The sequence below is a fragment of the Eumetopias jubatus genome, unplaced genomic scaffold (genome assembly GCF_037043125.1).
Source record: "Eumetopias jubatus isolate StellerSeaLion01/CBP00866 unplaced genomic scaffold, mEumJub1_p1.0 scaffold_1, whole genome shotgun sequence".
Taxonomy (NCBI): Eukaryota; Metazoa; Chordata; class Mammalia; order Carnivora; family Otariidae; genus Eumetopias; species Eumetopias jubatus.
Genome location: NW_028274807.1, coordinates 172,245,242 through 172,272,631, shown reverse-complemented (window position 1 = coordinate 172,272,631; position 27,390 = coordinate 172,245,242). Strand labels below are relative to the sequence as shown.

The 27,390-nt window shown below is 37.9% G+C and overlaps 1 pseudogene; it reads right to left on the bottom strand.

Moving 5' to 3' along the window:
• Positions 1–11,618: 11,618 nt before the first annotated feature.
• On the bottom strand, positions 11,619–12,724 carry LOC114207636 (actin, cytoplasmic 2 pseudogene; annotated as a pseudogene).
• Positions 12,725–27,390: the final 14,666 nt, after the last annotated feature.

The following is a 27,390-nucleotide window of genomic DNA, read 5'->3' as shown; positions in this document are numbered from 1 at the left end:
ACAAGACTACCCTCACTTCAGATGCCCAGTTCCAAGTATTTGGTGCCCATGGTACCCACACTTCTGTCTGACCTGGTACAAATTTGAGGGTTCCCACGACATCCCATTTTGGGTTTGATAATTTGCTAGAATAGCTCAAAGAACTCAGGAAAAGACCCTACTTACATTTACTGGTTTATTATAAAGGATACAGCCCAGGAACACCCAGATGAAAACGATGCATAGGGCAAGGTGGGGAGGAGATTCAGATTTTCCATCCCCTTCTGAGTATGCCATCTTCCCAGCTCCTCAATGTGTTCACAGCCCCCAGAAGCTCTCCAAACTCTGTCATTTAGGGCTTTTTATGGAAGTTTCCCTATGTAGACATGATTGATTAAATCATTTGCTATTGGTGATTAATACCAATGAATGCTGGAGGTCAGGGGTTAGACTGAAGGTTCTAATCCTCTAATCATGCCTTAGTCCTTCTAGTGACCAGTATTCATCCTGAAGCTATCTGGGGGTCCTCAGCCACCAGTCATCTCATTAGGATACAAAAGATACTCTGATCACTCTAAGGATTAGAGGGTTTTAGGAGCTATGTGCCAGGAACCTAGGACAAAGGCCAAATATATACTTCTTATTGTATCCACATTTGGGTACCCAAAACTTAACTTACCAAAACATCTGAATTACAGAATTTAATAACCCTATGTCCACAAAAAATTTCTAGCAAGGAAAAGAATAAAAAGATCTTGTCATTTCTAGAGGATTCAAGCCAGCTCGCAGGTATTTCCAAATAATGTACTGTGCAAGAGAACAAGAGAAAGCAAAACCTTCTACCTTGGAACCACCTAGAGAGTTGGCCTGTTAATAGCTGACCACCACCCAGTTCTGAGAGGCAAGAATGAATTTATTACAAGAAATCAAGGAGGAGGAGTGTGGTGTAACCAACCATATAATCTTAGCTAAATTAAATAACATTTATGAACTTCAGTTTCCTCACTAATGAAATGAGATAGTTATAAATAGATGATTTTTCAGGCCCCTTTTTGCTTTCAAATGCAATCACCCATTGCCCGGGGAAAATAATACAGAGAACTTGTCTCAAATAACACAACCCTTCAAGTAGAAAGCATGCTGTTTTATTTCAACCTCTCACCCTGTCCCTTGCTGTTACCCAAACTAGGTAACATTTTATCTGCAAGAAAGGAAACGAACTGATGATTTTGAGGATCAGGTCACAGAGGTGTCTGCTATCCTGACAGCCCCACTGATATGCCTTTTACTGCTTACACATGCAAAGAAAAGACATCTTTTTTTTTCTTTCCCGTTTTATTGATAGGTTCTGGGAAAGAGAGATCTTTAGCAGTCAGAGGCAAGTGTAACAGCCTTCCTTTAAAAAACCACTATACCTTGATAACATATAGATAGCTCTTTATGTGAGAAAATCACAGCATTTATCAGAGGAGTAGGTCAACAGTACATTATATTATCCTGGTAAGGGAGAATCCTGACAATGGGAAGTAAATATGTATGCCAGATGGGAATCTGGGATATAAAAACCATGCCACCTTTACACCATGGTCATCAATATTACATTAACTCTCAGAGTGATCTCATTATACAGGAATTTATCCCATGTTTTATTAAGCCTAGGGAAAATATGTGTTTCTTAATCTGTCAAGTGGCAAAGACTACAGGTGAAAATTAAATGGGAATGATCAGAACAAGCAACTACAACTAGTGAGTGTCCAAGGCAAAATACTCCCAGTCCCTCATTGATAAATGTAAAAGGAGTTCATTTTAGGCCACTAGAGTTGGACACAGGCATCAGAGGACTTGATCATAAGCAACACAACTGAGGCTGACTAACAAACAAAAGCAAATATATTGGATGGAATGTCATAGAACCAACAGAGCCTGGAGAGACAGGTTTAGCACCATGCAGCAACCAAGCAAACCCCAGAAAGCCAAGAAGCAAAAAGCACAGCAAGCACACTGTTGCAGGGGGAGGAGGAAGCTACTGCAGCTGCTCCCCAAGATAAATAATTTCCAACTGTATTTTGTGTCCTTAAATCACTCGTTCAGGAGAGAGAAAAAATCTGATTGCCAGGGAGAGGTCACATGTCAGCCCCCTGGAAGCACAGAGCAGAAGGCTCTGTCTTCTTCAGATTCCATGGAAGGAGACAGGCACCTGGAAATTTACTGTCCCAGCAACATTAAAGGAAATGATGGAGGTCAGTTCTCCCAAAGGAAATCAGAGTACTATACAAGAGGAAGAATTTATGCTTGCTTGCAGCCAAAAGAAAAAAAGGAAAAAGAAAGCTATAAACAACAACCTGTATGTGTATTTGTTTGTTGATCATTCAATATAACTTTCAAGGTCATATGAAATTATAAAGACAATCCCAGGGCACATAAGATCTCACCAGCCAAAAAGGTACAATCTCTAATACACTCTCACTACCTTAGATATCCCAAACTGTTGTGCATTAAGAAAGAAAGGGATTCCAGTGTTGTTGCTACACCTGTATTCAAAACAAGAATATTCAAGCTTTTGATGGCTGGGCCAATCCCCACAAGGTCAGTAGATTATTTTCCTTCCTTTCCTCCTTTATCTAAAAAAAGGTAAAAAATTCAGGAGATTGCACAGGTCTCACCAGGAGTCCCTAACTCTCAAATTTAGTAATTTCATATGTGCAGCTGCAGTTAACAAAAGCCTACGGATTTACATAAGGCAAATATCTGTACCCTCTGCTAAGCTAGGCTTTCAATAGTGAATCCCAAACAAATGATCTGGACTTAACGAAGACTCATCCTCAGATCCAGGTACAAATGGGGTGTTTGGCAGCAGCATACCCTTTGTAGATCAATGAGTAAACACTACACTTTCTGTGGGAGCTTGGTCAGTGTTTATATTGAGATCTGCAGACGGTATCATGAGGGATGTCATTATGGCCGATCATGTCAATGTGAGTTGATACGCTTCAAAAACTATCTACATCAAATCTTCCTACTCTGCTGAACAATGAGGTATAGGATATGGCAATAAAACTCCTTGTAGGGGGTTTTTACCTACAGTGGGTCATTTTTTAATTTAATTATCACAAGCTGTTTTTCCTATTCCATGAGGAAGTAGTCAATCTAGATCATTCCAGTCAGTGATTACTAAACTACAAAAAGTACCACTTTAATTTGGTAGTTGTTTCTTTATATCCACAAAAGGCTACCCCGCTCTACTAACAGAACACACTACCAATTTGGATTGTTTAAAATAAAGTAGGCAATTCAATAAGGTCTTAAACTATCACACTGCCGTTTCAAAATGACTGAGTCATAAAAAATTGTTCGGGTACAGATAAGCAGAGATGAAATGCTGTTATAGAAGTTTCTCAAGGTAGTCCCTGAACCTGGGTGAGTTAGGTGAAAATATGAATTATAAACTGAAGTCAATATAAAATGAGCCCCCAGAAAGAAGGATAAATGGGAAAAGCAGGGCATTGCTGCTCCCTTCCCCAAAATAAAAGCATCAGTGTTTTGGGTACCTGGGTGGCTCAGTCATTGGGTGTCCGCCTTCAGCTCAGGTCATGATCCCAGGGTCCTGGGATCAAGCCCCGCATCGGGCTCCTTCCTCAGGGGGAGGCCTGCTTCTACCTCTCCCACTCTCACTGCTTGTGTTCCCTCTCTCGCTATCTCTGTCTCTGTCAAATAAATAAATAAAATCTTTTTTAAAAAAAAAAGCATCAGTGTTTACACTGATATACCAATAAATATTTCAGTATGCCCACAGGTGCCCCAACAATTACCAGATTCTCCCAGGGACTAACCAGATCACCCCTGCCTAATTAGTTATTAAGTCCTTATTATTCATCAGTCTCCCATATGTACTGGACTGATTACATCCTAACCTTAAAAAATTACGGTCATTTTTCTAAGGTGTCTAAACTGGGAACTTGGATAACTTTCTACAAGAAACACAATGATGTTTTATGGGTGTTCAATATATACATAGTACCTGAGAATAAAGATATCTGGCATCTGGTCCTGACTGTTTCTAGAACAAGTCACGTAGCCTCCATGACTCTGTGTATTCCTACTTTTAAAAATCAACAAATTAGGGACAGGTAGTTCAAGACAGCAGCATAGGAGGATCCTGGACTCAGCTGCTCTCATGAACACAACAAATCTATAGCTACATATGAAACAATTCCTTCTGTAAAAAAAAAAAACAAAACAAAAAAACCTGGAAACTAGCTAAACAGATCCTCTACCACAAAGCCACATTAAGACAGGAAGGAGAAGCAGAGATACAGTTTACAAAAAACCCCACCCCTGGCACAACAACCCACAGCAGGAATAATCAGGAGGGATCACAGAAATATAAAGTTTCTCTCTGAAGAGTGAGGGGTCTCTGGCTCACATCAGGGACCCCAACCATTGTAATCTGTACTGAAGAGATGAGCACCCAAATTTTCCAATTTTGGCTTGGAAAATCAACAGGCTTAAATCTAGGAGAAATATACACTCGTGGAGAAAGGATAGTCCACCCTTACAGGGCTCAAGTGCAAACTTGTTCACTCCAGGACCCAGCACAAAAGCAGCTGGCTGAAAAGCATTTACACCATATGTGAAGGGGATTCATTTATTAACGTTAAGGTGTCTGCCAAAGAGGCAGAAACCTGTTGGGATCTTCTCTGAGGACAGAGGAGCAGACAAATACTATTTTTGGCATTCTACCCCTATCTTGCTAGCACCGGCAAGGTGGGCACCATCTTCGCTCTCCCTCTACCTTTCCGGCACTGACATAGGCAGGTATCATTTTCACTCTAGCCTGCTAGCACTGGCAAGTGAGTGCCCTGTACTGTACTGTACAGTGAGTACTCTGTACTGTTCCTACAACTGCTGCCAGACCCAGCACATAAGTGCAACCTACACAGGGGATACCTATTGAGTGCTTGGCTCTAGTGGCCAGGGAGAATTGTATTTCTGGACCCCATGGGTCTGAAACAATGAGAGAGACAGTTCAAGAAACAACCAAGAGCTAGGGCAAAGCTAAAAGATAAGGTTCATCCCCTATGCAAGACCCTTCCTTCAAGACTGTAAGAGATAGCTGTTTAACCTAATACATAGAAACAAACAGAGAGTCAAGCAAAATGAGGAAACAGAGGAACATGTCCCAAATGAAAAGACAAAAGGATAAACCACCAGAAAAAAATACCTTAATGAAACAGAGACAAGTGATAAAGAGTTCAAAGTAATGTTCATAAAAATGTCAATGAAATAAGAAGAATAATGCAAGAACACAGTAAGAACATCAACAAAGAGATAGAAAATATAGGAAAGTACCAAACAGAAGCCACAGAGCTGAAGAATACAATAAATGAACTGAAAAACTAGGACAACAAGTGGAATAACCTTCATGTTATAGGGATCCCAAAAGGAAAAGACACAAAGGAGCAGAAAATGTATTTAAGAAATAATGGCTGAAAGTTTCCCTAACCTGGGGAAGGAATCAACCTCAAGATCCGGGAAGCCCATGGGGCACCTGGGTGGCTCAGTTGTTAAGCGTCTACCTTCGCCTCAGGTCATGATCCCAGGGCCCTGGGATCGAGCCCCGCATCAGGCTCCCTGCTCAGAGGGAAGCCTGCTTCTCCCTCTCCCACTCCCCCTGCTTGTGTTCCCTCTCTCACTGTGTCTCTCTCTGTCAAACAAATAAGTAAAATCATAAAAAAAAAAAAAAAAAAAAAGATCCGGGAAGCCCAGATAATTCTAAACAACATGCACACAAAGAGACCCATACCAAGACACATTATAATTAAAATGTCAAAAGTAAAAGATAAACATAGAATCTTAAAAGCAGCAAGAGAAAACAACTTGTTACATACAAAGAAACCTCCATAAGGCTATGAGCAGATTTTTCAGCAGAAACTTTGCAGGCCAGAAGGAGTGGCATGATATATTCAAAGTGCTGAAAGGAAAAATTTCCAAACAGGACTACTCTACCTACGGGCACTTGGGTGGCTTAGTTGGTTAAACTTTCGACTCTTGGTTTCAGCTCAGGTTATGATCTCACAGTTGTGGGACTCTGCCCTAAGTCAGGCTCTGTGCTCAGTGCAGAGTCTACTTCAGATTCTTTCTCTGAAATGGCATTAAGTACATACATTTCAATAATTACTTTAAATGTAAGTGGGCTAAATTCTCCAATCAAAAGACACAGATTGGCTGAATGAGGAAAAAGAAGATCTTCACAATCATCATCTACCTGCTGCCTAATAAGAAACTATAAATGTAAAAATACACACAGACTAAAAGTTAAAGAGGTGTGAAAAAATGGTTTCATGTAAGTGGAAACCAAAAGATAGCTGGGGTAGCTACACTTACATCAGACAAAATTGACTTTAAAACAAAAACTATAATAAAAGACAAAACTGGGCATAACATAATAATAAATGGGTCAACCCAACAAAAAGATATAACATTTGTAAATACTTATGCACCCAAAAAAACTAAAGGGAGAAATTGGCAGCAATACAATAGTAGTCAGGGACTTTAATACCTCACTACATCAATGGATAGAACATCCAGACAGAAAATCAATAAGAAAACACTGGCCTTGAAAATAAAATTAGACCAAATGAACTTAATAGATATATAGAGAACATTTCATACAAAACCAGCAGAATAGCCATTCTCTAGTACCCATGGAACACTCTCCAGGGTAGATCATATGTTACACCACAAAACAAATCTTAATAAATTCAAGAAGATTGAAATCATATCAAGTATTCTTTTTGACTACAATAGTATGAAACTAGAAATCAATTTTAAAAAACTGGAAAAATTACAAATTTGTAGAAGTGAAACAACATGCTACAGAATGAAAATGAAGAAAACAAAGGAGAAATAAAAAATACCTTAAGATAAATGAAAATGGAAATACAACACATCAAAATCTATGGGATGCAGTGGCAGTTCTATATGGAAATATTTTAGTGATATGGACCTACCTCAACTAACAAGAAAAATCTTCAATAAACAAGCCATTTTACACCTAAAGAAACTAGAAAAAGAATAAACAAAGACCAAAATTAGTAGAAGGAAGGATATAATAAGTATAAGAGCACCCACAAATTAATAAAACAGAGACTAAAAAGATAACAGAAAATATTAGTGAAACTAAGAGCTGGTTCTTTGAAAAGATAAATGAAATGTGACAACCCTTTAGCTAGACCTGAATGTAAGACCTGAAATCATAAAACTCCTAAGAAGAACTCCTTGACATTATTCTTGGTGATATTTTTTTGGATCCGACTCCAAGGGAAATGGCAACAAAGGCAACAATAAATAAATGGGACTACATCAAACTAAAAAGCTACTATACAATGAGGGAAACCATCAACAAAATAAAAAGGCATCCTAGTAAATGGGAGGAGATATTTGCAAATCACATATCCAATAAGGGGTTAATATCTAACTATATAAAGAACCTACACAACTTAATATCAAAAAACCAAATAATCTGATTTTAAAATGGCCAGAAAATCTAAATAGACATTTTCCAAAGAAGACATACAGACAGCCAACCGACATATGAAAAGATGCTCAACATAACTAATCAGCAGGAAAATGAAAAATCATAATCAAAATCACAATAAGATATCTCACAACTGTCAGAATAACTATTATTAAAAAGACAGGAAATAACAAGTGTTGACAAGGATGTGGAGAAAAGAGAACCCTCGTGCACTATTGGTGGGAATGTAAATTGGTACAGCCACTGTGGAAAACAGTATGAGCTTCCTCAAAAAATTAAAAATACTGTCTTATGATTCAGCAATTATACTTCTGGGTATTTAACCCAAGAAGATGAAAATATTAACTTAAAAAGATACATGCATCCCTATGTTCACTGCAGCATTACTTACAATAGCCAAGATATGGAAACAATATATATATCTCCACACATATACATATATACACACATACCTAGACACACACATACATATACACAATGGAATACTACTCAATCATTAAAAAAGAATGAAATTTTGCCATTTGTGACAACATGGATAGACTTTGAGGGTATTATGCTAAATTAATCAGGCAGAGATAAACAAAGACTGTATGATTTCACTTACATGTAAAATCTAAAAAACAAAGCAAATGAACAAACAAAACAAAACTCATAGAACCAGATAGGTGGTTGCAAAAGGGGAAGGGAGATGGGGCGATGGGCAAAGGAGACCAAGAAGTACAAAATTCCAGTTATAAATTAAGAAAGTCATGGGAATGTAACATATAGTATAATGGTTACAGTTAATAATATTGCATACTTGAAACTTGCTAAGAAAGAAGATCTTGAAAATTCTCATCACCACAAAAAAACAATTTTTTGTAACTTCTCTGAGGACAAATGATAACTAGACTTGTTCAGATGACCACTTCACAATGTATACAAATATTGAATCATTATTTTGTATACCTGAAACTAATATAATGTTATCTGTTAAAATTATTTCAATTTAAAAAAAGGAAAAGAAAATATTTCAATCCTATTTGCACTACTCATTTTTCTCAACATTTTATGGATCTCTTCACTTCTTCCTGAAAACAGCCCAATTGCTAGAATGGCTCCAGGAGTAAGGTAGGCACTAATAATAGTTATTGAATGAATGCAAAAAAAAATCATGGATCAGACTAAAAATGAATAATTTTTATGATTAAATATTTCTATTTTATGAATTAACATTCATGGAAAGGAGCCAATTTATCAAAGATCAAAGGGAATATGAATTATTCCATGTTTTTCTCACTCCAAGTAGAAGCAATGATTGGAAACTTTACCTTCTGGTATTAAATGTTTTCTTTCATGTTCTTGCTTTTATTTTTTTTCCTTTTACAGACTTCTTTTTAACACCAAAATCTATGTAGATGCTGGATAGAATCTTTCCATTTCTCACGTTCACCCACATATTCATTCAATAAACATGCATATAAATGCTTGTGTATATTTATATATGTACGGAACTCAGACTGCTGGGATCAAATATGCAAACAAGAATTACTATACATCATGAAAATATATCCTCAGGGAAGAAGCAAAAACATTTCTCTGGGAGGACTTATGAATGATACCTATCCCAGATGTCAACGATTAAGGAAGGATTCAAGGAGAAAAAGATATGTAAGCCAAGTCAAGACACAAAAGATAAGAATGAGTTACCAATTAAAGAGGAGTAGGAATAATAGTCTAGGCAAAAGAAATAAACTGTGTTACATTCCAGAAGTACAAGAGAGCATGGCATAATCAAGGAAAAGAAATTCTGGGACACCTCAGGTGGTTAAGTGTCTACCTTCAGGTGGTTAATTGTCTACCTTCGGCTAAGGTCATGATCTCAGGGTCCTGGGATTGAGCCCTGCGTCAGACTCCTTGCTCGGCAGGGAGTCTGCTTCTCCCTCTCCCTTTGCCTCTCCCCACCGCTCAGGTTCTTTCTCTCTCAAATAAATAAAATTTTAAAAAGAAATTCTTCTAGCAAGAAGAGGCTAATGAGATCTGTAGTCACATGTCTTCAAGGGCATGTTTGTGTGTATGTGTATGTGTGTATATGGATAGATAGATGGGCAGATGGATGGTATGTAGATATAGATGATAAATATTAGATATCTCCATATTGTGATCATTAATTTTACAAGTCAGCTTGACTGGGCTAAGGAATGTCCAGTTGGCTGATGAAAATATTATTTCTGGGTGTGTCTCTGAGGGTGTTAATGAAAGAAATCAGCATTTGAATCATTAGACTGAGTAAGGCACATGGCCCTTACCAGTGCATGGGCATAATTCAAATTGTTGAGGGCCTGAATAGAACAAAAACATGCAAACAGGAAAAATTCATTCTTTCTCCTTGAGCTGAGACATTGATCTTCTGCACTGATTCATCAGCGCTCCTGGTTCTTGGGCTTTTGGATTCAGAGACTTAGACTATCAGTCCTCTGATTCTCATGCCATTACACATAGCCTGAATTATACCATTTCCTGGTTCTCCAGCTTACAGACAGCAGTTACTGGGACTTCTGGGCCTCCAAAACCACATCAGCCAATTCCTATAATAAATCTCTTCCTATGTATCTCGCTGCCTCATTCTCATTGGTTCTGCTTCTTTGGAGAACCATGACTAATACACACATTTTTATATTAGAGATTTAAGCAGGAGAGTAACACTGATGGAATTTGTATTTTAGAAAGATCATTCTGGTTGAGCACAATGAATAAATTTAAAGAGAGTAACACTGGAGGCAGAAAAATCAGACAGAAAGCTGCTACAGTAATCCACTTGAAAAACACAGTAACCTGGATGAGGATAATAATGGTAAAGACAGAAAAAAGTAAATGGAACAGTAAAAAAAAAAAAAAAAAAAAAAATTGTAGCAGGGAGAATCAACAGGACTTGACCAGCCAGATGTGGGAAGATAAAGGAGATAGAGGAGTCAAGGATGACACCCAATTTTTTTGCCTGAGCAATTGTTTGAAAGTGTTACCATTCATTGAAATGTGGAATATTAAGAAGTTCTGGAGAGAAAGGACACGTGCACGTGTGAATTTCGTTAAGTCTGAGGCACCTGTTCAAGGAAAGTAATAATAGACTACACTAGAGATGCAGATTTGGGAGTCATCAGCATGCTGCAGGTAAGATCAGTGAGGGAAAATGTACTAAGAAAGAAGAAAATAGGGCCCCAAAAAAAGCTCTCAGGGATAATCAATCAGTAAATGGCTAAATTAACTATTATACAACTCTGTAGAAAATATGCAAGTCCTAAAACTATAATTAGAAAAAATGCTTAATAATATTCTGTTGGATACCTCATGTCCTCAAGTTTCTTATGAAAGTGGAAGGTTGGAACAAGAAGCAAGGAGGCTATCTGCTGATTTTTTTTTTCCAGTTTACTATAGCATTTTATTTTCCTCACACAATGACACATTGCTGGGAGCCTAATGTTTGTCTTCACATGACAGTAGAAAACCAAAATTTGTTGTCATCGCTTAAAGAATTGTGCATAAAAACTTTACATAAATTAAAAGGATGAATAAATTTACAGGTGTAAAGGCAAACTGTTTTCCAACTCAAGGCAGTAACAACCCACAGTGTTCTAAAATGGGTTCTAAGGCTCAGACCTTCTTAAAGCTGTCAGATCAGCAAGACATAAAAATGTCAACTGATTCAAAAATCTTGCCAGCCTCTAGAGAAATCCTGGAATAGGCAGCTCTCACACATTAATACCCTACACAGATCAAGAATCGTATGGAGGATGTTCATCAAACCAATGGATTTCTCGTCCATAAACATGTTTTTACCTTAGCCATGAAGTGACTGAGCCTCATGTACAAGGGATTTAAATCAAAGGTATGTACAGGATATTAAACACATACCAAGGGAAAAGTTAATTTAAATATAAGGTCAAAATCAGCAACAATTCTACCATCCAGTGCTGACATCAGATACAAGCTTCAACGACAAATTTCTTTTCAAAGGCTTATTCCAGTTTATGAGGCTAGCATGAGGTATATACATTTGCCAGGGCAAATTTATACTTGGGAATTAACTCATGCAGCAAATGCTACATATCTGCTTGCAGGGCATTTAGAAACATCTGAGGTGAGCAATGGAGGGGCCCAACTCATCATACTCCTGTTTGCTGATCCACACCCGCTGAAAGGTGGACAGTGAGGCTAAGATGGAGCCCCTACAGGAGAAGCAATGACCTTGATCTTCATCATGCTGAGCTCCAGCATTGTGATCCCTTTCTGCATTCTATCCGAAATGGCTGGGTACATGGTAGTCCCACCAGATGGCACTCTGTTAGAGTAGAGGTCCTTTCAGTTGTCAATATCATACTTCATGATGGAGTTCAAGATGGTCTCCTGGATAACACAGTACTCCATACCCAAAAAGGAGAGCTGGAAGAGCGCCTCGGGGCAGGAGTACCACTCCTTGCCCATGGTGATCACCTGACTGTCAGGCAGCTCACAGCTCTTCTCCAGGGAAGAGGACAACATTGCAGTGGCCATCTCCTACTCTAAGTGCAGGATAACCTCGCAGAGCTTCTCAGTGATGTCACACATGAGTTCCCACGCAACTGTGGTGGTGAAGCTATAATCACTCTCTGTATCTTCATGAGGTAGTCCCTCAGGTCCCAGCCAGCCAGGTCCCGACACAGGATGCCATGGGGCAGGGAGTACCCCATACAGATGGGCATAGTGTGGGTGACCCTGTCCCCGAGTCCATGACAATACCAGTGGTGCAGCCAGAGGCGTACAGGGACAGCACAACCTGGATGGCCAGATACATAGCGGGAATGTTGAAGGTCTTGAACATGATGAGTCATCTTCTCCTGGTCGGCCTTAGGGTGCAGGGGGGCCTCAGTCAGCAGCATAGAGGACTCCTTGAGGGCCATGCACAGTTCATTACAGAAGGTGTGGTACCAGATCTTCTCCATGTCCTCCTTGTTGTTGATGATGCTGGGCTTGATAGGGTACTTGAGGACCAGGATGTCCTGCTTGCTCTGGGCCTTGGTGCCCACATAGGAGTCTTTTGGCCTATGCCCACCATGATGCCCTGGGGTCCAGGGGGTGTCTGACAATGGATGGGAACATGGCCAGGAGAGGGGGGTCATCATCCCCAGCAAAGCCCACCTTGCACATACCAGAGCCATTATCAATGATGAGTGCAGAAATCTCCTCTTCCAGTGTGACAGGTGGAGGTGGCAGCAGTGGGCATGAAAAATGAATGGCAGGAAGACACTGAGCATGGGCCAACTGCTGTGAGTGAGACCCCTGATTGTTTTTAATGTGTAAGCATCTCAGATCTTTTCCAATTGATATTGCTAGAGATTAAGAGCGCCATTTCCTTCCCTTCTTTTAACTCAATGCCACCCTGAATTACTGCGTCCCTCCCCCACTACCACCATACCTATTAATCTTTAAGGTGGCTCCCATGACAATGGTGACACAGTGAAAAGGAAAGCCAAACACACCACTATCCCAAGATGTATAATGCATTAAAATTAAGATACCAAAATACAGTTTAAAAGTTACAAAGGAAACTACTAGTAAAACCATATAGCCAACAAAATAGTGGGGAGGGGCGGTAATAAACATGAGCTGAATTCCTCATCTTTCTTAGCACAGCATCAAAAGAAACTTCCAGAAGCTGAGAAATCAAGTGTTAGAGTTGGAGATTATATGCATCTTACAACTACCAGAGTAACTAAAAAGAGAAATGAGAAATGGCCAAAGATGAATTTTTTCTAAAGAATGGGCCTGTAGAAAGAGGGGACTAGGGGTGGAGAAGCTTTTGTTTATTACGTAGACTCTATCTTCTAGAGTAGTTTTAGGTTTGCAGCAAAGTTGAGTGAAAAGTAGGAGCAGTTCCATCTACACCCTGTTTCCACTTCATGCACATACAGCATCCCTGCACCAGAGGGATACATCTGTAACAACAGATGAACCAACACTGACATATCATTATCCCCTGAAGTCCATGGTTTACATGAGCGCTCACTCCTGGTGTTTTACATTCTATGGGTTTGAACAAACATATAAAGACACATATCTACCATTATAATATCATACAGAATAGTTTCTTCACTGCCCTAAAAATTTTCTATGCTCTGCCTATTCACCTGTCCTCCCACTTCTATCTCTGGCAACCACTGATCTTTTTACTATCGCCACAGTTTTACCTTTTCTAGAATGTCATGTTGCTGGAATCATCCAGTATATAACCTTTTCAGATTGGCTTCCTTCACTCAGTTAAGTGTTCAGGGTTCCTATGTTTCTTTTCATAGCTTGATAATTCATTTACTTTTAGTGTTGAATAACATTCCACTGTTCGTATATACCACAATTTGATTATCAGTCCACCTACTGAAGGTGAATTCACCGATTGTTTGCTTCCAAGTTTTAGCTATTATAAATAAAGCTATGATAAATATCCATGTGCAGAGTTTTGTGTACATAAGTTTTCAACTCCTTTGGGTAATACCAAGGAGCACAAGTCCTGGATCAGACAGTAAGAGTCTGTCTAGTTTTGTAAGAATATGACAAATTGTCTTCCAAAGTGGCTGTACCATTTTGTATTCCCAACAGCAAAGAATAAGAGTCCCTGATGCTCTACATCCTCACCAGGATTCAGTATTGTCAGTGTTTGGGATTTTTGCCATCCTAATAGTGGTATCTCACTGTTTTAATTACAATTCCCTAATGTCATATTATGTCACACATCTTTTCATCTGCTTATCTGTCAGCTATATATCTTCTTTGGTAAGGTGTCTATTCAGATCTTTTGCCCATTTTTCAGCCAGATTCTTCATTCTCTAATTGCTGAATTTTAAAAGTTCTTTGAATATTTTGACTTTAACACTCCTTTATCATAGATGTCCTTTGCAAATATTTCCTCCCAGTCTGTGGCTTGTCTTCTCATTCTCTTGACAGTATCTTTTAAAAGAAAAAAGTTTTTAATTTTAATGCGGTCCAAATTATCAGTTATTTCTTTAATGGACTGTACCTTTGGTGCTGCATTTAAAAAGTCATTACCAAGCCTGAGGTCATCTAGATTTTCTCTTATGTCATCTCCCAGAAGTTTTATAGTTTTGCATTTATATGTAGACCCATTTTGAGTTCATTTTTACAAAGGTAAAATAATGCTTTTAATTTTTATTTTGAACTCTTTGGTACTATTTTATTATTGTTCCCAATTTTATATTTTACTTTTAGAAAAATGTGAGTTTTTTTTTCATTATTACCCATGAACCTGATGATTCAACTTCTAAGCAATTATCCTAAGAAGATAATCATAGGTTTGGAGAGAGATGTTCACCCAAAACAATTTATGGTAATGAGATATTAGAAACAATGTAGGTATTAAAAAATTGCAAGGATGGTTAGATAATTATACTCAAATAATAGACTGCTATAAAGCTATTTAAATTTAAAATAGCATTTTTAAATAATTTTTACTTTCCTGAGAGGGATTATGCCAAATGCTATCATTAGAATATGGAATGTGGATTATTTATGTTTATTCTTTATATGGTTTTATATAATATGTATTAGTTTTATAATCCTAAAAGAATTAAGATGTTCATAAAAGCCCTCAAAATAAGATTTACAGTGACAAATGACATATTTTTCAGAACAATGGACCAAAATAAGGATAAATGTCCTTTCCCATTGTTATCATGCAATAGATTTAAGCATCCAAAACATACATAAAACTCCAAGGCAGAAATGAGTGGAAAGTAATTAGTAGAGTTTGGTTTATTAGGGAGAGAATTTCAATAATTAGAAGGGAGAATTGGGGGTTAGGAAGGATAAATGACAGAACTATAGTCAAGAACCAGAAAGGGTTCTTCAAGTTGTATAACATGATATCTCAACAGAGAGCAAAAGGTCTTCAACTTCTGAAACCTGTTATATAAACTACGTCCAGCCTAAGCTGATATCTGTCATTTATCCTTATGGTGGGGCAAGGGGCTACCAAATGAAATTCACCGACCCCTTGCTTCCAAATAATATGTCCACTTAGAGAGGAAAAAGCTTGGTATTAGTAGGCTAGGTCAGGGACTGAAGTCTAAGGCCCAAGTTTAAGTCCCAGCTCAACTGTGTATTTAGGGCATGATTTGGGTAAGTCGCATAACCAACAGGAGACAGTTATCTCATTTGTTAATGATACCAGCTCTGTCTCTATAGTAGAGCTGTCATGATGACCAAATGAGATCCATATAAAAGAGAGCTAAGAAGAACGAAACAAACAGAATGTATTTTATAATAAAATAATTCTCACCCTGTCAACAATTGTTTGCCCTCTAATAGCAATTCAGAAGATAAAAAATTAAATCCCTGGTTGAAAGGGCAATTGACAGACTGATGATCTAGCTGCTGCCCCACGTGCAGTGCAACTGAATCTGGATCCAAAAGGTAGATGACCTTCTCAGGCAGACAAAGAACATTCTTTGGCTGAAGCTTATGTGTAGCTGTGCTTCCAAGGTAGACCATCAAACAAGTTTTAAAATGTATCACCAGTCACTCATATTATTTTACTTGATCTGTTCATTCATTTATTCACTGAGAGCAGATTATGTGCTAGGCACTGGAAACAAACAATAAAAACACAAATCAGACAAAGCCTTGCCTACTTGGAGCTCATACCACTCATACTTGCAGCTCATATTGATGGAAAAACAAGTATTAGTTACAGAATCATACATGAATGTATCATGAAAACTGTGATGACTATAAAAAGAAAGAATATTTAGTTAGAGGGGCTGATGCGGATTGAGGAGTTCAGAAACATCATTCCTGAACTGAGATGTGAGATGACTCAGTGGGGAGAGAAGAGTCAAAGGATCAAGTAGAGGGATTGGCATTAATAAAGCTCCTGTGGCCCAAGACAGTGACATTCAAGAAACTGAAAACAGGGCAGCATGTCCAGAACACAGAGAATGAAAATGAATGAGGTGTAAGATGAATGTAAACAGGTAGGTGTGTTAGGGATTTCTGCCTTTATTCTGAGAGCAATAAGAGCCAATGAAAGCTACTGAGCAGAGAAGTAACAAAATCCATTTTGTATTTTTAAACACTGCTCTGACCATAATGTATCAGGATGCCAGGTCACTGTGTATGAGATTTACATACAGGTGTTTTACACATAGAGTTACACTCAGGGTCCTACAGTTGAAAATTTTCTATTAAAGTTCTAATTTCAAAAGACCTCTGTATTTCTTTGACAATATTAATGACCACACACAAGAGATTCTTGATGATTCCTAACTGGATCAATACTACCTAGGAGGAATTAATAAAATGTAATGACTTTTTAGCTTTATATTTCTCATCCTTTTCCAACATGGTATACCAACAGATTTTGGTTAACAAAAAGAAACAGATTTAAAAACGTAAGGGCGAAAGTCTGAAAAACCTGGAAAATTCTAGGAGGCACTGTGAGTTTAAGATTTTTATTTTATTTACTATTTGAGAGAGAGAGAGAGAGAGAACAAGAGGAGGGAAGGGCAGAGGGAGAGAATCTCCAGCAGACTCCGAAGCAGAGCACGGAGACCAGTGTGGGGCCCAATCTCATGCCCCCAAGATCATGACCTGAGCCAAAACCAAGAGGTGGATGCTCAACCTACTGAGCCACCCAGGTGCTCCCACAAGCACTGTGAGTTTAAACATCAACATCTAGAATGGAGTTCTTATCCACAGTATTAAGATGTACTAATGCATCAAACAGTGAGGTATCAAAAGTAACTGGATACCAATAATAGCACAAGTACTAATATGCTAAAGTTAGTAGATGATCAACCTGTTTGTGGACATCCCTATAATAACTTCACTCTCACTCATGTCCATTCTGAAATGTTTTCTCAAATTAAAGAGAAAGGAGCCACCACAGCCTGGGACATTACATACAATCCCTCATTTGTGCTAAAAATTCACTGTCCTCTTATTACTAATATATAACTGGAAATTGAAAGTATTTTTAAAAATTACTGTACAACATGCTATCAATAACTTAATTTTTTCTCATAAATATTTAATAATGAAGCAAGCACAGATTAAGAAAGCATAAATGGTACATGCACACTTACCTAGGGCAAATGTGAAGAGGACTCCAAAAACATTGCTACAATAATGGCACAATTACAATGTCTCAGTCAAAAATCACATGATAGTACATGTGACACAGATAATATATAGTTAAAATCCTGAAATTATAAGTCTTATAATCATCACAGTAAAATAAAACATTTTATGTTTATTCTTTGTTGATATATACTTGCTTGTTTCATTAACTAGTAGAGCATAACTCCTCTTCTAAAGTGAAGATAAAAATTAGATTAGTCATGTTAACTGATTTTCCTACATAAATTATAATTCTGAGATTATAAAATTGGTAAACTGTATTAGTGACATATCAGAAAAAATACCTTAAGGAATGCAATGTGAAATGAATACAAATTGGTGGTACTATCTGCTTATGTACTTTGGATTTTATCCAACTCTGGGTATACTTGTGGAACAGTGTTATGCATGGGAATAACACTCATTCTGCACATCATATCAGGAAAAGTCTGATGTCTGGGGGCCTTGGCAAGAGAAAGTGAAGTAGGCAGCCCAGATGAGAGAGACAAGAAATCAGCACAGGTGGGAAGGAGAGATAGGCATCAAAGAGTCTCACAGGGTGTGGCTTTTAGCACAGTGTGGGTAGTAGAAGCATAGAGTAAGGGTGCAGGGAACTAGGAGCAAGAGCTTCAATTAGAATAGAGAGAGCATAGGGGCTCCTGGGTGGCTTAGTTGGTTAAGCATCTGCCTTCGGCTCAGGTCATGATCCCAGAGTCTTGGGATCGAGGCTCACATCAGACTCCGGGCTCAGCAGAGAGTCTGCTTCTCCTTTTCTCTCTGACCCTCCTCCCCGCTTGTTCCCTCTCTCTCTCTCTCTCTCTCTCTGTCTCAAATAAAAAAAAAAAAAAAAAAAACACAGTGAGCATGGACGTGGCGACCCAGACACTGAGACTAACAAGAACCAAAATTCAGACTCAAATTTTGAGCCAGAGATCAAACCTTGAGAGTGCAGAGTGCAGGACTTCAACAGGAGCTGGAAGACAGACTGAAAAAACTGACAGGAGGACCAGAGGGCTGATGACCCTAACTGCAACCTTGATTGACTCAGGGCAGGATGATAAAGGTTTACACTGGTAGCCATGGAGGGGGCATACATACCTTCTGATGGAGAGTTCAACTTTCTAAGGAAATCTGACCTAGAGACTCAAGAAAAGTCAGGGGAAACCTGCAAAGAGCATCAGCTGGGAAAGATTCATTGTGTGAGATGCTTCAGGTGGAGGGATGAGGAATCAGCCCTGGGTTCAAATCCTGAAAGCAAATTTAAGTCAATTCTTCAATTTCTATGTGCTTCAGTTTTCTTTCATATAAACAAGATAAATAGGGCTAATAATTCTCACTTTTCAAAGCTGTTAAGGAGATTAAATGAGAGAACACACGTGAAAGAACATGGATCCTAGGAAATATATACTCATTTTTGTACCTTCTCCCTCCCATTTACCAATACCTATACCATTCACCAACAGGACAATATTGCTGATTTCTGTTCCACATGAACATTACAAAGCCACAGTGGCCTTTTCTACATGCATTTGTCACTCCCCGCCCCCTTGATTTTATGTGATGTTTCTTTCCTTTCTATATATATTGTCATGATTGAACAATAGTATAGAAATGAGTGACTTTTGCTTGAAAAAATCTGGTCACTAGCTGAACAGTGTGTTATCTAGGGAATAACGAAAAAGATTCACTGGTCTGCAATTCTTTTTGCCAAGCTGGCTTCAATGCTCAAAGTAGCTAATTGGCTCCAGGCATCTTTTCTACCAAAAATCATACCTCTTATTCGAATGACAGGCAAAAGAAGTAGCTGGAATTATAACAATGCAAAATTCTTGCTGCTTCTAAACAAACTTAATTAAACTGCTCCATTTTTGTACAAAGAGCTTCAAATGCAGATAAGCATAACTCACTGAAAATGTCAGGTTAATGACAGCACTGTCTAAATTGGTCCTGTTGGGAGCAGAAGGTTTCAGAGAGATACATAGAAGATGAAGGATTTAAAAAAAAAAAAAAAAGGGAAAGGTTAACTGTAAATTTGTTTAGGTAGCTAACCACCTATATGTTTTAATAGTAAATACATCCCTTTCTCCTTATACTGTCATGCTGAAACATCAAATCCTAAAATCAGCTCTGTAAGCTTCATGACCTCAATTTTTGCCATAACCCTAGCAAATCAACCAGAAATCATGGCAAATACAAAACTACAAGGCATAACAATAACATAAATCTTATATTTGCATTGTAATTATTGATTGATTTAGTCATTCATTCAATTTAACATACAGTTACTGAGTGTCTACCACATACACAGTATTGTGGCATATAACAAATTATAATTTTGTACCTCAAATTAAAAGATAAAACATAAAAACAAAATGTTATTGCAAACTGAAGAAAAATGGAAAGCACAGTATTCCAAAAAATCAAAAAATTTTAAATTCTTTTAACTACTCCAAATGACAGTATTTCTCTCTCATCATTCAGTCTATTTCAAATCCCTAACCCCCATAAAAGTTAAATAATTCTGATAACTAATTTACTAAAATCATGATCCTGTTCTTAGCAGAGTTGTTTCTATCTTTCTGAGGTAATTATTAGGACCTCTTCGATTCTGCCTCAGAGTGAGAACCAGTTCCTGATTTGCATCATTTCTGTTGAATACATCCACCTTTCTGTGATAGAGAACACTGTTAAAATACTTCCTCCAGGGGCACCTGGGTGGCTCAGTAAGTTGAGCATCCAACTCTTGATTTCAGCTCAGGTCATGATCTCAGGGTCATGGGATGGTAGTTAAGTTGTCCAGACCAGGGAGTGGGGGAGGGGGCTCCACACTCAGTGGGGAGTCTGCTTAAGACTATTTCTCCCTCAGACGAACCATGAGAGACTATGGACAAACTGAGGGTTCTAGAGGGGAGGGGGTTGGGGGGATGGGTTAACCTGGTGATGGTATTAAAGAGGGCACGTATTGAATGGAGCACTGGATGCTATATGCAAACAATGAATCATGGAACACTACATCAAAAACTTATGATGGAATGTATGTGATTAACATAACATAATAAAAAAACTAATGATGTAATGTACGGTGACTAACATAACATAATAAAATAAAATTAATAAAAAAATTAAAAATTAAAAAATAAAAAGACTATTTCTCCCTCTCCCTGTGCCCCTCCCCTCAGCTGGCTCTCTCTCTCTCTCTCTCTCTCACTCTATCAAATAAAAAAATAATAATAATACTTCCTTTAGACCCCACAACCTTTTGTTGCTTTGTTTACTGATGTAATTACATTTCCATATCTTTGGCCACAATTTGTATAAAAGCTGCTCTTGGTATACGACCTTCTGATATAGGAATTCATAAGAATCTCCCATAGTCACTCATCTTTTCTTTTTAGTCACCACTGTCATCTGAGCTTTTGGTTTTTCTGTTTCCTGATGACTTTTAATTGAAGATACTTCACAAGCCATGAAGAGAAGTAGTTAACTTGTCAGCTTTAGACAAGCATCCCCCAAATCTTGACATTCCATGATTCTCTATGACATAAGAATAAGGACGAATACAACCGCAATCAGAGGAAGTACAGCACTAATTCTGTAGGTCACAGATCTGCTGTTTTTTTAATTACATATTTTTTTAACACACAGTTCATTTTTGGTTAAGTTCAACCTATTTTTTTCAGGGTTAATGAGTCCCTAGCAGCTAATGAGCTTTAAGCATATATCATGTGCAATTGCTTTGGAACCATATTTATGAATTGACTTTGTGTCTTAAGTATTAACTTCCATCCTGCTACTTAAATGAATTCTACGCAAATAGTAAAATAATACAAAAACACATGGCAAAAGAGGCATTATTCTGCACTGCCCCATTGTCCAGATGGTGAAAACAGTGAGTCAGTAGGAGAAGTAGGACCAGAATCAAGGCCAACTAATTAACTCACTGTGCAACATTCATTGTACGAAAGATACAGTACTTAGGAACATGTGTTTTACAATTTCCACATTTTGCCCAGTCTACTCTGAGCTAATATGTCCTTGATATTCCCAAGAATGGCAAAACCATTAATTCAACTCTTCAATTCTCTGTTAGACTAAAATCAACAGTCCCCAAAACACCAATAAAGATTTCTATATAAAGCTATATTAAATTCAATATTAGATTGCAAATCTAGAATTCAGGATTTTGGAAAGGGGGCAACATTCACTACATTCTACATTAATCATCTAGGAAATGGGAGTATAATCTCCTACATTAAACAGGCAGAGGAGGATTAGATGAGTGAGAAGCCCAGCTGGAGATCTGGAATGCTAGCTGGCAGCAGGGACATGGTTTAGAGTTACCGTAGCCTGAGCAAGACATTACCGTAGCCTGAGCAAGACATGAGTTGGAGAGAGCAGCCGACAATCAGACTAAAATTAGAAGGGCAAGTTTAACATGGAGGGACTCCATCCAGAACTGAAGAGCAGTGGTCCAATAGGCCTCAAAAAGCATCAAGCTGAATTTAATGACCCAGACAAGTCGCCACAAGACCTATTGATCCAGAAACCAAGATTCTGATGAAGTGCAAAGAGTACTTAGAATTAAAATACCTCAGTTCCAGTCTGGAATTGAAAATTCATGAAACAGGTGACCTTGGAATAGCCTCTTGATCCCTCTGAGTCTTAATCCCCTTACACAAAAAAGGGAATTTTAAAAAGCTACCTTGCAAAGTTGTGGAAGGTATTAAGTATTTCATCAGAAAATGGCTTGTAAGATGTAAACTAACACACAAATGTAAAGTTGTGTGGTGGCATTATTACGGCTCTTGACATTAGCAGTCTTGACTTGATGGGATAACATTTCAAATATTGTCTGATACATTTTCATCCTAAGTCTTGTTGACCTTATGACCTTCAAGTCACTGAGGATAAAGCATCCACTGCTAGAGGGCAGAAAATAAGGAAGTCATTGCTCAACCTTGATATTTTTAAAGTCAAAAAAAAAAAAGTGTAATAGTCATGAATGCAATAGGTCTCAACGGTAAGAGCCAAACAATAAGGAGGGGAAAAAGAGGTTTTCTAGGTCACAGAAGCTTCTCTTTATATTAAAAACCAGTGACTGACTAATTCAAGGCATCTGTTTTTCCTATAAGCAACAGAGTAAGAAACATATAGGACATAGCGCAAGAGCAATTTCCCACTACAAAGTAAAGCCTTTAAAATCATTCCTAGGCTGGATTAAGAAAGTGAGAGAAACAAAAGAGAATTCATTTTAAGTGAGGGCTTCTTTCACATTCTCCCACACATCCCCACAGACCTGGGGTTTCATTCCTAGAATGGGAGAATGGGTAGTAGAAACATCCTTCCCCTCAACTACACCTTGAGGATATAAGAATAGAAGGGACTTTTTTCCTGCTTCCATCTGGACTACTGGGAGGATGCAATCTTTCAGAATATATTCCACCAACAGGGAGGCTGTAGTAGAGGAAGGTGGTTACAGACAAAGGGAGAAAAGATACAGGCAGAGAAAAGGTCTGTGAGAGCAACATGTTCCTGGAGCCTACATGTGGTATGGAAGAAAAACAGATATACCCAACTGCCCCACTGGGGCCTGCAGACTTGGGAAGGGGCTATGGGGATTCAAGGAGTCTTGACATTAGACTGAGACACAGACAGCCTTTGCATGAGCTTTTGTCCCCTTCTACTTTTCTTACTGAGTGGAATCTGCTGATGTGCCTGGAACCACGTAGCCCACATGTCAGAGGGGGTCTCCTGCCCCTAACTCAGGAGGTATCGTGGATTGGCATGCAAAATAAGCAAAAAAAAATAAGCTGTGTTCTCTAGCAGAGTTGAATGCCATTTATCTTTGACATTTAGCAAACCAAATATCAAGGGAATTTTAGTTGGCTAGGAACTATGCATTCTACTAAGCCCCCAAAACAAATATAATACATACAGTTGTAGTTTCTATCCTAATTTCCTTGTCCTTACAACACTGACCTACTTAAACAAAGAAATGGGTAATTTGGGCTGTTTTACCTGAAAAAATTATTCAGTTTCTGAGAAAGATCCTAATCGCCTACAAAAAATACAGTTTCTGCAAAATGCAGATAGAATTAAATGTTTGAACTATGTTCTTTTCTTCTCCTAAAGCTACATAAGGACAATCAAATCCCCTGAAAAGTCAACCAAAAAGTAGAAAATAATAGTTCTGCAGGAGGTTTTGGACTCCCCTTCAAATGTGCATGCACATGCCCATGTGTGTGTGCACACACAAAAACTCACACACACACACACACACACCATGAGCTGCTTAAAAACATTTGTACAACCTGCCCACATTATCTTTATCCTAAAATTAAAAAAAAAAATAATCCCTAAATAGATTCACCCTTATGGAACTGCTGCACTTTCAAATATTGAAAAATAAAACCTGAATGGCAAGAGTAGGGAATGAACACAGCCAAGCTCATTACAAGCCTACCTTTTTGGCTTTTTTTACAGGTACAATGAACTCAAAGTTCTCAGGGAGAGAATGAAAAGTAAGAAAATTGAAAGTTACAACCTCAAGCAGTTTCCAGCAAACCACTTTCTTCCCAATTTGTTATATGCACCCAGCCAACCTCTTCAATGAAGGAGAAAATCTGTTTTTTCATCAGATACAGTGGGAAATCATAGCAAAGCAAGGAAGTCTACTTCCGAGAGGAAAAACTGCAAATTGCCTGACTTGGTGAATATTCAGGCAGTCAATAGACAATCTGAAATTGCACTTCTGTATCTTTATATTTAAATGCAAAATGCACCCTAAAACAAAAGTGTTCATGGTGTAATCTTATCTAAAATGCCAACTTCTCTACTGGCTCATTGCACTTCTGAAACCAGAATTAGAGAACATTTGATTTAGATCATCTGACTTCCAATGCAATTCATCAACAATTACACTTATTTGTGCTTTCCCATAAAGGTTTTCAATTTTTTTTTTAATCCAGCTAACTTTTATATGTTCAATGAGTTGTAGTGTAAAAAAAAAAAGGCACTGTTAAAAAGCTTTTAAGACATAAGCTCAAATTATGTAACTAATTTTTGGTTTGCTTTCCATCTTTTGCGTTCCCTTCAAAATGGGATCATCAGTTGAGGATGAATCTTCCCTATCTCTAGCAAAGTTTCTTTCTGTTATTCCCATATTCTTATGGTTACTGCAATCTTAATCTAGGCTAATATCACCCTATTTGACCTATATAGGTCATATAGCATAAGGCAAAAAGGTAGCTTTCCAGGAGTCCGCAATTGTTTAAAATGGTATCATCATTCAACATAAGGTGAAAATCTCAGATGTGAATTATTTACATGTTTCTACCTTTTCAACAAAGTAACATTTGGATTTGATGTGGGATATAGCACTTTTTTGGACTATGGATTGGTTTTTGTTTATTTTGTTTTTGTCTATCAACAAATCTCAGCACCTTACCTTTTGGTTATAAATGGCTCTGAATAATCTAGGAAGGGAATTACAAGTCTCAAAATACCAAGCAGTGAATAATTTTCCATTCAACTCTTTTGCCCAGAGCTCAGTAGTGGTAGCACAAACCCTAGTGGCAAAAGTATGTTCTTAAAATAAATAATTTCCATTACATTTTTTCAGATTATAAAAGTATCACTTGCACTTAGGATAGCTAGAAAACACATTTTCCTCAAAAAGAAGGTTATCAAAACAACCCATAATTTACTACTTAGAAACAAAGAGCTATCACTTATTTTTTTTATTTTTCTTTTTACAAATAGAAGGAAGTCAAAAATATTGAAAACCTTAATTAACTGTCATGCTCAAGGGAAGGGGTGTAGTTGTGGTGAGTTTGAAAGTTTTCTCAAATGCCGTAATACATGTATTGTTTTTGAAACCATAAAAAAATACAGTAATCTATTTGTCTAGCTCAATAATTAATGAATAAAGCATAATTAATGACTCAGGAGCTCTCACTACTCCTGGGTCATCAGGGTAAAGATCAATTTTATAGTAGGGGTGAAGTTGTAGAAGAGATACAATAGCACTTGAAAATTCAAATGTTTACATAGGACCAAGCAGATAATATAAATAATCAGGTACAAAAATCCTGTCGATAGAAGACCATCAATAGATATTCTCTACTCAAGTCTGGCTAATTGCTGCCATCCAAAAGAAAAAAAACAAAACAAAACAAAAAAACCCTAATGTTATCAAATTCTCCTACTTTTTGTTGTTTTTGTTGTTCCTTCAAGAGAAGCCAGATATTTGTGTCTTTACATGACATCTTCTAATTTAAAATTTTTCAATTAAACATTTTTAAAACATGTCAGCCAATCTGCACGACTATAAGCCTAATTTGGCCTATCAATTATCAGTTTGCAGCCCTTCTTATCAAAGACTGAGTTGAATCTGAGTCAAATCTAGACCATATTCTTCATTTATGGGACATTGCTGGAAAGAAAGTAAGCTTCTAAAACAAAATTTAATATTGAAAGGGACTTTGGGGTTCACTAACAAGTAGGCAGATGAATAACACACCACCCCTCAGAGATATCCCTACCCTAATCCCCAGGACCTGTGAATATGTTATCTTACATGACAAAATGGACTGTGCAGTTGTGCTTAAGGATAAGGACCCTGAAATGGGAAGATCTTCTTGGATCATCCTGGTCGGTTCAATCTAATCATACTTGTCCTTAAAAATAGAAGAGGAAGGCCCAAGAGTAGGTCAGAGAGATACAATATGAGGACCTGACCTGCCATTGCTGGCTCTGAAGATGGAAGAAAGGAGCCATAAGCCAGGGAACCTAGTGGCCTCTATAAAGGCAAGGTGACAGATTCTCCCCTGGAGCCTATAAGAAAAACAAAACAAAAAAAAAACAAAACAAACAAACAAAAAACACAGCCCTGCTGACAGCCTGATTTTAGCCCAGTGAGACTCATACTGGGCTTCTGACCTACAAAACTATAAGATAATGTATTTATATTGTTTAAGCCCCTAAGTTTATGATCATTTGTTATGGCAGCAGTAGGACACTAATACAGTGATCCTAGTTTGACGTTTTACAGATTAGGAAACTAAGGTCCAGAGTATAAAGACAAAGCTCATAGAAAATAACATTTCAAGATTCCCAGGGCAGTGATCTTCCCACTGTACCAGCCCATGCTGATTGATTTTGTTTGCCTTTACGTGATTTTCTCATAAAAGAAAAGTGATTAACTTGCAAAAGGGGGGAATGGTGGGGGAGAGAGAAGGACAGAGAAAAAAAGAGAAGGGGAGGGGGAGAGGAACATGGAGAGAGAAATACTCTGTTTAACTAGGACTTACTATAGTAGTAACATTTGGTTTGGGACTCACAGCTAGATAAGAGGACATATAAGCGGAGGGAAGAAGGAAATGTATTAAGATTAAAAATGCAAAGCTGCTTCAATATATAATCAGTCTACCTTTTTATTGTTACTTAAATGCCTGCCTCTAATCCTTAGCTGTCTAACTAGTTTGGAATTTGCAGAAATTTAAACAGCCTGGGCATGGGTTGCATGTCCTGCTGTCTGTGAAGGATTTGTAAGGATCTGTTAGCCCAGGATTATGCACATTTTCTGTTGGCTTGGGTGTCAACCATCTGCAATATAACCGGAGCTGTGATATGCCTGCGGAGATCATGATTGCAATCACAGCTCAACGGCAAGAGCAATGCCAGATTCAGCAGCGTGAAGGACATCAGAGCTCAAACCTGCTTAGAAAATC